We start from the raw sequence: 10,879 nt of genomic DNA on the forward strand, positions 1-10,879 counted from the left end.
GCACCCAACAATCAGGCATCACACTACGTTGTGCAAAACCTGACTGACAAGCGCTACACGTTTGGCCAGCATTGCACCTCGGACTGCCGAAAAATTACTAAGTCAATGTGCAACACCTGAAAGTTAGGCGTTGCACTTAGCGTAGGGGGACCACGTAGGCTGCCGCGTTGATTTGTTACGGCCCTGGCGGTACAGTGTCGCGGGCGAGCGCGAGCGGGTGGACGGAGTGAGGCGTCGCCTGGTGTCGATGAATTCGGGTCGCAGGTCTGCGCTCGGCTTCCGTCGGTCGAGACGGGGACCGGATTGACCAATCTACCGAAAAAGGCTTTCGCCCCGCTTTATATTACGGAGTATCTCATTCTCTGATCAGTTCTTCTTTCCATGTTCGAGCGCACGCACGTGTGGGTTTGTTGGTTGTGTCGAGCTAGGCACCACCTGCGCATGCACATGGACATGGCATTCTTGTTCGCTTGGTTTACTGCATGGGTTGTGGTGTGCAACGCCTAGACGTTAGGCGTTAGTGTAGCGCCTAGCTTTCAGACGTTACACACTGACTTAGTAATTTTTAGACATCTCAGGATGTAATACTGGTTAGATGTGTAGCGCCTGATGTACTGTGGTGTTTAGATGTCGGGCGCTACACAAAAGGGTCAGCGGAGCGAAAAAAATTCGTCAACAGTTCAGTTTGTGAATTGATTTCGACCACAAGTCATATTTGTCTTTTTGCCAACTCTGCGCATGGCTGTAATAATGCCATTCATGCCTACATGACATGAATTCATGAGCAAAATCGACGGTAGGTAACACCCTAGATGGGAACATCGCTGAAGCCAATTACTCCACACACAACTGTGAGTCTTGTGCCTCCACACTATAATTGTATCAGGATAAACTCCTTCCCCAAGAACATTTCTGCAAACGTCTAAATGGTACTTCCTCAGTTTCTTTTTAGTCTGCATATAAAATTTGATCAAAATCAAACTTTGTAAACTTGAACTAAATTTATAGAAAAAAATATATCAACATTCACAGTATGAAATCAAGATTATTAGATGCATCATGAAATTAATTTTCATATCATATAGCTTTAATATTGTAGATGTTGATATCTTTTGATATGAATTTGATCAAATTTTCCATAGTTTGACTTTGATCAAATTTTATATGCAGACTAAAAGAATCCATTCCAAAATATTTGCTCTAGTCCATGACAAGTATTTTGAAATGGAGGAAGTACATATGGACAAAATTATCGCATGGACAAATGAGGATAAAAATCCTTCCTCAACTGATTTCCAAAGACAAGAAATGCGACCGCGTTTAAAAGAGAGAGAAGTACATAATGACAACTCATGTCAATAAGCTATTATAGTTATCAACATCCCATGATTAATGGCTCAAGTGCATAATGATTTTAGATAATGACAAGTGCAACTTTGTGTAGAAGTCAGGTGAAAGAAATATTCTTTGCAGAAAACGGCGTTAAAATCATCGGTGGCCCTTTTCCTCGTGCGCAAACGCGAGGGTGGTTGGTGATCCACGCCTGTCGCCGGGGCCGCCGGTGATCGACTTTGTCTTCTGTGATCAAGCCCATGAAAGCACGGTGGGCCTCGGACCTTCTCGGCAAGAGGGCTCCTGATTTGGTATTAGGTGTTTTTTTGTGTTCGTTTAGGGTTTGTGCTCTGTTCAAGAAGACAAGACGACGATGACTCCTTGAAGTTGGAATAAGGTTTTCCCCACCTAGCCCTCGTTCTTGTGGTGCATCTAGAGCCATCAGAGGGCGTGTGGAGGTTTACGTCCGACAGTTCTCATGGGGTTTGGTTGGTGTTTGTCTTCGGTGGATCCATCTTGAATCCAGTCTTCTTTCGTCTATCTTTCTGTGTTTTCAGGTTGGATCCTACCGATGTACGCTTCACTTCATCAGCGGCGGTTGTTGTTCTGGTGCGCTGGTCCTAGTGGGCCTTAGCATGATGACTTCCTGAGTGTCTACTACAACAAGTTTTGCCCGACTCCGATGATGAAGGGTGATGACGGCGGCGTGCCTTCGTCTCCGTCCAGTGCTTGTAGTCTTCTCTAGCTGGTCCACGGATGTAATTTTTTTACTTCTAATGTTCTTTGTACTGCCTTGATAGATGATGAATAGATCGAAAGTTTTTCGCATAGAAAATTTCAAATGACATTTTTTTACAAGAGAAAAGAAATGTGACGTGACGAAACATATAAATGGCAACCTTCTATTAATCTTCGCAGAATTAAAAAAATGTTTTTACAGTTTTTAAGAAAATAAAATTTTAAGGTTTTTAATATGTTAGCATTTTTTAGGGGTTAATATTTTTGGTTTTTTAGGGTTTTTAGTATTTTTATATGTTTTTTAGCGGTTAGTATTTTTAGGTGTTTTTTAGGGGTAAAGCCAAATTTTATTACTCAAAATCCACAAAGAGTGGGATACAAGACCGGTCATGGGGATCGCCAGTATTTGGCTAGACTATGTGCTTCATAATTAACAGCACGACACTCAAAAGAAAAAGAACATTGAAAAAGAGTAGACCTAAGATTGATTTCAGACACAATGGCTCCATACTTTCCTCTGCTTCCCGAGTTGATGTCCGAAACAACTTGCTTACAATCAGATGCAACTATGAAGTTGTTGATGAGAAGATCCTCCACAAGACATATTGCTTCTCTGCATGCCAACGCTTCCAACGAAGGTGGGTCATCCATGCCCTCCATCACAAGAGCTGAGCTCCCAAGATAATTTCCACTTGAATCACGACATACCGCAGCAGCTGAACCGCCTCTCCCTGGCCTGACTGCCGCATCCACGTGTATTTTGGCAAAACCCAACGGTGGTGCCTTGGGCCGATGAGGAACTGCTCTGCCTGTACGTGCGACCGTCTGTACACCAGTAGGCCGAAGCATTTTAAGTTCATCACAGTACCTGGTAATGAAACTCTGAACTGCTTGGGGGCTCTGGAAGATTCCTTCATGTATCGCCTTGCGTCTCGCGTACCATATTGACCATAGTGTTATAGAGATTAGGGCAAACTGGTCACGGGTTAATGGCTCAATGAGCGAAAACAGCCACTGCTTCGCTTGCGGTTCGGTCACAACCATCATTTTATGTGCGAGATCCTCGTCCACCAGCACCCATATACACCTGGACATTGTGCAGTGCATCAGTGAGTGTTTCCACGAGTCCGGCATTCCACAAAACCCACACCTGCTAGAGGCCGACATGTGATGATGAGCACGCACATCCTCCGTGGGTAGGGAATGTTTTGAAAGTCGCCATAGGAACATCCAAACTTTGGCTGGTACGTCAGTTTTCCAAAGCTTCTTCCACATCCCTTCCCCTGACTGTAGTGTTGACGTTCCTGGAGCCCCCTCAAGCCAAGCCTCACGGCGCTGCTTTGTTTCAGATAACATTCTGTACGCATATTTAACTGTGAAAACACCCTTACTCTCAAAGTTCCAACTCCAGAAGTCATCTATATTGCGTGTACAAAGAGGGATACCCAATATGACCATCGTAGCTGAGGATGAGTCTATCAGTTCTGAAACGAGCTGCGGTGGGTTACCAGAGATGCATCCATAGGGTCGCAACATCTCGTTTCTTGGAAGCCAGTTATCCCTCCATATATTGGTAGTTGCACCATTACCAATCCGCTGGATCAGACCCTGTTTTAACACATCACGACCTTCAATTAAGGATCTCCAGATCTGGCTCGGATGTCCCCCTAGCGAAGCTTGCAGAATGTCACTTGTTGGATAATATATGCTCTTAAGTAAGCGAGCACTAAGAGAATTTGGCTCTTGTAGCAGACGCCAAGCTTGCTTCGCCAACATAGCCAAGTTAAACAGTTCAAAGTCCTTGAAACCAAGACCACCCATTCCCTTTGGCTTTGTCATAGTCTCCCAGGAGACCCAGTGAGGTTTGCGTTTTCCTTCCTTAGAGCCCCACTAAAACTTTCGGATCATCATGTTAAGATGCTCACAAACCCATTGGTAGCTTAAAACATGACATGGAAAAGACGGGAACGGATTGCGCAACTGCTTTAACTAGGACCTCCTTACCAGCTGTGGACATGCAATTTTCTATCCACCCTTGCACCTTACTCCAGAGTCTGTCTTTTAGGTAATTGAATGCTCCATTTTTTGAAGTACCAATATCAGACGGCATCCCAAGGTATTTTTCATTAAGAGTCTCATTTGGCACATTAAGCAACGTTTTTATCTCCAAACGTGTGTTGTCTGAAACACCTTTGCTAAAGAAGATTGATGATTTGTCAAAGTTGATTCGCTGTCCTGAAGCCTGACAGTAACTTTCCAGAGAATGGTTCACCTCGGTAGCCCCCACACCGTTTGCCTTAAAAAACAGCAGGCTGTCATCTACAAAGAGTAGATGGTTTACCGGTGGCGCTGAAGGTGCTACCTGTAGACCATGCATGTTTGATGACTCATCTTTTGATTTTAAGAGGCACAAAAGGCCCTCTGCTGCTATCAAGAACAAGTATGGAGATATCGGGTCCCCTTGTCTGATTCCTCGTGATGGTTTGAATCCCTCCAATCTTTTGCCATTGAACATAACCGAAAAAGAGACTGTGCTGACTAGGCCCATGACAATCTCTACCCATCTTTCAGAAAAACCAAGCTTTAGCATAATGGCCTGCAGATAGGCCCATTCAACCCTGTCATAAGCTTTCATCATATCTAGTTTGAGCACACAAAACTGATGTTTCTTTGCCTTGTTTCTCTTCATGAAGTGCAAACACTCATATGCAGCTATAATATTATCCGTGATCAACCTTCCAGGGACAAAAGCAGAATGCTCCTCAGAAATGATGTCAGGTAACACTAACTTCAGACGGTTAGAGATCACCTTTGATACTATTTTGTATAAAACATTGCACAAACTTATAGGGCAAAATTGTGTTAACAATGTTGGATTTTTTACCTTTGGGATTAAGACCAGAACAGTTTCATTTATGCTCTCCGCAGATTCTGTTCCCTCCACAATTTTGATGACAACCTTTATCACCTCGCTACCACATAGGTCCCAATGACGCTGAAAAAAATGTGTCGGGAAGCCGTCAGGGCCAGGGGCCTTGATTAGAAACATCTGAAAGAGAGCTCTTTTAACCTCTTCGGCACTGTACGGGGTATTGCGGGATTCGTTCATACTTTGCGTCACTTTGATGGGAACAGTGTCAAGGACTTGATCCATGTTGTGCACACCTTCTGAAGTGTAGAGGTTCTTGTAAAAGGAAGTGGTCATGGCCTCCATCTCCTCAGTGACAACTGTAATCTGGCCGTCCGGGCATTGCAGCTGTTTTATTTGGTTCTTCCTCCTCCTCCTGCTGGCTCGTAAGTGAAAAAAATAAGTATTTTTGTCGCCGTGCATGAGCCACTCGAGTCTCGCCCTCTGTCGCCATAGAATCTCCTCTCTGTGGTACAATTCAACCAACATATCACAAATCTTGATTTCAACATGCGTGTGGCCCGCTCTGTTGGGGGTCAGACGAAGCTCCTGTAACTGCAACTTTAGGCGGGAGATTTCCTGCCGGATATTGCCAAAGTGCGCCCGCTCCCAGGTGCTCAGGTCTCCCGCCACTGTCTCGAGTTTCTCGTGCAATGATTGAACCGAATCAGCGTGTCCTCTCTCCCATCCAACGCGCACAGCCGTCGCCAGAGATTCCTCCCTCTCCCATGCTAACTCATATTTAAAGGAGCACGGGCCCCTGCTGCATGCATGCAGGTCGCGTAGCTTGAGTATTATGGGTACGTGATCGGACGAAGCGGCCAACTTGTGCTCTAGGACGGTTGGTGGGAAAGCAATGCTCCAAGCCGGGTTCGCCACCGCCCGGTCCAGCCGAACTCTACTGAAAGTGCCTCTAGTCACCTTTTTTCGAAGGTCCAATCGGTGCCTGTATAACCGATATCTGACAAACCGCGGGTGTATAGTGCATCCCGGAATCCGTCCATCTGAGCCTGGCTCCGCATCCCCACTCCATCACGTTCATGCCCGTGAAGCACTTCGTTGAAATCACCGAGTACCACCCACGACACGTTGGAAGATCCCACAATACCTCTAAGTGTATCCCATGTGTTGTGTCGTTCGCTCACTTGAGCTTCGCCATACACGAAAGTCACTCTGGTTTGAATATCAAAGAGCTCACCCACCAATGCATCAATGTGATATTTCGAGTACCCTAAAACTTCAAGCTTTATTTCCTGATTCCAAAAATTCCAAGGCCACCACTTCTACCGGAGCTACTAACCGCAAAACTCGTATTATATCCTAAAGTTACAGCCATATTCTCCACCCTGGAGCCCTCGATTTGAGTTTCAACAATACATAATATCAAGGGGGCAAGTTGCCTCGCTAGATCGCGAAGCTCTCGAACTGTCACGGTTTTGCCAGCCCCACGACAGTTCCAGCATAGGTAACTCATTGCGCTCGGCGGACTCCTCTAGAGAGCCTGCCAAACGCGCATTAGGTGGGTTGTTGTTGGCTGTTAACTTCATGTTTCCCTTCTCAAACATCATCACTGTGGCCTTGGTTCTCTTTGGTTCTTGCTTTGAATCAGGGCTCGGAGGAACTGTCGGTGGTGGTAAAGCTAGAAGCTGCTTTCCGGTGTTATCAAGAGTCGCTGCATTGTCTTGTACTACAGGATCTCCCACGTGCACTTGCCCCGATCCGCGCTTGCGGTTATTCTCAGCATCCCTCATCAGCTCATCGTCTGGTTTAGAGTTTGGCTCCTCTCGATCCATCCTTTCTGAGCCACGTCCTGCGCCTCGGCCCGCACGGCCTTGGCCTCTGCCTCCTCCTGACGAGTTTTCCGCACCCAGACCACGGCCTGGTCCCTTGAACCAGCTAGCTTGGAGGTTTTTGAACACTAATGCCGACGGGGGGTGAATCCCATCTTCGCACTCTTTGTACAAGTGCCCTAGCATGCCACAAACCGCGCACCAGTCGGGTAGTCTCTCATATTTCACCCTGAAGATCTCCCTCTTCCTTTTAACCACCAACGAAACATCGTTCTTTAGTGGTTTAGTAACATCCACCTTGATTCTAACCCTGAAAAAAATTCCTTCAAAATCCTGTGACTTAGGTTCGGCATAGATGAAATCTCCCACGGTGGCCGCCAGGGACTTGATCAATCCAAAGAAGAGCTCTGGAAGGTCATGGATTTGAATCCACATCTCGATCTTGTTCAGTTCTATCGCCAATGGTCTAGTGATTCCATCATACGGCTCAATGATGACTGCCTTTCCCTTGAAGGTCCAAGGTCCATCCTCCATGACTCTTTCCCAATCACCGAGGCAGGAGAATTGCAGGGTGTATAGGTTTTCTTCGAGTGGCCGAATTTTACCTCTTTTGCTAGATCCCAGGAAACACGCATGTTGCGATAGAACCAGTATTGGCTGTACTGTTTGTCCGTGTTCACTCGAGCTATCGCCATCCATCGGGCTGCCTCTTCTGGGATGTCACCGTCTTCTACCACCACATCAATCAGATCATCCTCCTTCAAACCAAGTTCCTTCATCATCGCTTCCATCTCGCTCATCGCCGCATCCGATGCAGACGTCGAGCCCATCGTTCAGATCTCTTGCCCGGAGAACACAAATTCCACGGGCGGGGAGGTTCCCTAAGCCGAGCCCTTCCCAGGCACGCTTGCCAGCCGCACCAAGACGCCGGCGATCGGTGGGGGAGAGGCGGAGGGGATCGCGATTTCCACGTCGATGCCGAGGCGCCGCCGGGAAGAGAACAAAACCCTAACGTGAGGGGAGGTATTAGTATTTTTAGGTGCGGCATGGAAATACGCCATTGAGGCCTAGTTTGGCAGCCGAAGCCGGGGCGGGCCAGAAATTTCAAAGATCATCCTTTCTGGGCCGAAAATTTCCCACTTACTAATTTATTTGGTACACCGGGTACCGCTAAAAAAAAGGTACACCGGGTGTTGCCCCGGGCCAGCCCGCCTAGATCACAGATTTTCGTCCCGATTGAGTCCTTGAAGGACGCGCAGTTTATTCTCCTGCGACCGACGCGCCGCAGCCGCCTCCAGGACGCCGGCGTACCCTTCTCCCAGGAGGTATGTTCTTGCCGCCCCTCTCCTCCCCCCAGCCGTTTCTCGCCACCGTCCCACCATGGCTGCCACCACAGACCCCGGCGCCGGCGCGTTGTTCGGCTTCGACGCCGTCCTGGCGTACGCACCGGAACCGCCGAGCTCCGCCACGGCCGCCGCCACGCCTTTTTTTTTTGGGGGGTGTTGCGACGGCGCCCCGGCGTGCCGGAATCCTTTCACGACCACTGTTTCCTGAGCTGCACTTGGCTCCAAAAGAAATTACGAGATGAAGAGAAACATGGGAACTTACGTACTGTTGCTAATTGCTTTCCCCTTCTTTTGTGCCAAGCACTCACCTATATAGGCTATAGTCCTATTCCATCAGCAGTGGTATGCATCACAAAGAGCATATATATCACAACTGAAAATTACTCAACAGCAGTTCAAAGGAAGTCGTGTTTGGCTGTTCGATAGCTGCTATGCGTGCATCATTAGTTACCTTTCTATCTCATACTGTCAACTTGTGAAGACTATGCCCCCTGTGAACATCATGTTCAGTACACTGTTTTGTCGTCTTCCTGCAAGAACTAGTGCTACTGCCATAAAAAAGAACAGCGCAACTGCACCCGGAAACTTGATGCGGAGACAACATCATGTTTGCGCTGCTTTGCTCTGTATTTTCGTGTGAAATAGGATATATTCAGAATTCTATTTTTGAGTTTCTTTATACCACGGATAATGCTGGAGCTTTCCAGTGGTTTGGAGCTTGCCATGGAAGCATTCATAGCATAATTTTTTGCAAGTTAACATTCATCTTCACTTCTTCAGCCCCTCGAACAACTAAAACTTCTGCATTCTAGGGTGTCTTGTGTACGTTTTTTTTACCTCAAAATTACTTTATACAAATGCATATCTGTTTGGTAAGTAGTCGCACGTTGTCACCATCCCTACCCCACGTAAAAGGTTAATCCTTAGATTTTTACCTCGTCCAGCTAAAAGTCTACAGAAGGAAGCTAGCTATGAGGACTCCTGGTCATGCTAAGAAGGTAATTCCAATGGAACAACTGTCTTTTGTTCATCAGATATTGTTATCCGGATGGCTAGATTGCAGACTGGTGTCATTGGCCTTAAACAAATATACTTCCTGCTCTAATTTTGTCACCGAGGACTTGTATGTCAGTAGGTATTCTCAACTACATTAACATTTTTGCAGGTGAAAAATGTGACGAATGATGTAATTAACGGCAAGCGGGGCATGATCTACATTCCAGACCAGAAGGTTTGTGTCTAATTTGTTTTATAAATAGTTGTGAAGTTTAAATTCGACCTATTGGTATACTAATCCGCTTGATGATTTTTTGACTGAAAGATTTCAAAATTGACCTTAACAAAAGACATAAAGGGTCTGAAGCGGAGCGCCGTGACGCCAAGAAAAACAAGGGGCATTTGAAGAAGCAAAAGGTCAACCCTGAGTGAATAATACAGTCATCATATAGTGTCCGAACATATTCTGTTTTTCGACATCAATATCATTCATGTTTGTTCCAGAGTTACTGTGAGTCTGCATTGCGGTATCGAGTTAGCTAGGTAGTTTTGTATCAATTTTTAGATATAATGGAGCTTACGGTGCTATATGTCATGGTTCGTGTTCCTGGCCTTGGTCACCATAATACTTCCATATTCTTTGGCTTCAATCATGTACTGTAGGTCTTTATCATCGATCAAAATAAAGTTTCACTATGCTTGTTTCGGAGTTGATGTGACAAGTCGGCTAAATAACATTTTGTATCAATCTAAATGCTAACGAAGCTTGCTTCTACAGCTTAGGTTTTTTTTTTTACTTTATGTGTCCTTTAATTAGATTTGGGTTGTATATTGTGTTCCACATTTGCTGAGATAAATCATTGATCTTGTCTTCCAATTCTGTAACAGTTTATGCAATCAGTCAACATCCCACTCAGTACAGATTCCGTTGCTGCGGCCGCTAACATAACTCTGTTTCAACATTTTATTTTCAGCTGAGGAAGAAGAAGCCCGCTCCCAAGAGTGCAAAATGAAGGCGAGTGAAAGCCATGACTCAAGTCACACGCACCTGCTGAACCAACTGTCTCCTTAGCGTCTTAATATCATACGTAAAATTTAAGCTTTGTACTGGCTACCTTAAAGTTACTGCTGGGTTTGAACACCTTAATCATCCCAACAATCTTTTGAGAGTAGTTTCTCCCAAATGCAAGGTCTTGTTTATGGGTTAGGTAGTTTTGTAGCGATTTTTTCTTTTATCAGTAGATTTTTAATTTAGTGCTGCTATTTGCACCATCTTATCTCAATATAGCAGCCACTGCCTACCCACCAACAACCTTTGTTGAAAGGGGATTGAGGATGGGAGAGGATTGCGGGTGAGAGCGAAAATTGAGGATTTTTACATTAAAGCAAGGCTTTATTACTAGCCATCGTTGGGCATTTCTGTCGGCGTTCTGGGATCATGGGTACCCAAACCCGCCTGCCTGCGGCCCAGCACGTGGCCCCACCAACGGCCAGCCACAAGACTCTGCAACCAAGACCCTCGCGAGGGCCCCCCGGCCTCGCGAGGCGGACTACGCCAAGACCTCACGAGGAGTGGTTCCCCGAGACTGCCTACCGAGGAGTGAAGACTTCTATGCGGGTACCCCGCCTCACGAGGCTCACGATGACGTGAGTCATGATAACCAAGGCCAGGCGGGCACCAATGGGCATAGAGGGAACAATTTCCTCCTTTGTGCTAAGGAGGCAAGGACCAGCGCGGAGGGATCCTCTCAAAGGTTTCCATTCCGATG

At 46.3% G+C, this 10,879-nt stretch overlaps 1 long non-coding RNA gene across 1 annotated transcript; it reads left to right on the forward strand.

Annotated features, from left to right (window-relative positions):
• The first annotated feature begins 7,979 nt into the window (after positions 1-7,979).
• On the forward strand, positions 7,980-10,375 carry LOC123040457 (uncharacterized). The gene is made up of 5 exons (XR_006418164.1): positions 7,980-8,093; positions 9,059-9,112; positions 9,280-9,345; positions 9,436-9,527; positions 10,085-10,375. It is a non-coding gene; the product is annotated as an uncharacterized lncRNA (long non-coding RNA).
• Positions 10,376-10,879: the final 504 nt, after the last annotated feature.

The sequence above is a fragment of the Triticum aestivum genome, chromosome 2B, assembly GCF_018294505.1.
Source record: "Triticum aestivum cultivar Chinese Spring chromosome 2B, IWGSC CS RefSeq v2.1, whole genome shotgun sequence".
NCBI classification, from domain to species: Eukaryota; Viridiplantae; Streptophyta; class Magnoliopsida; order Poales; family Poaceae; genus Triticum; species Triticum aestivum.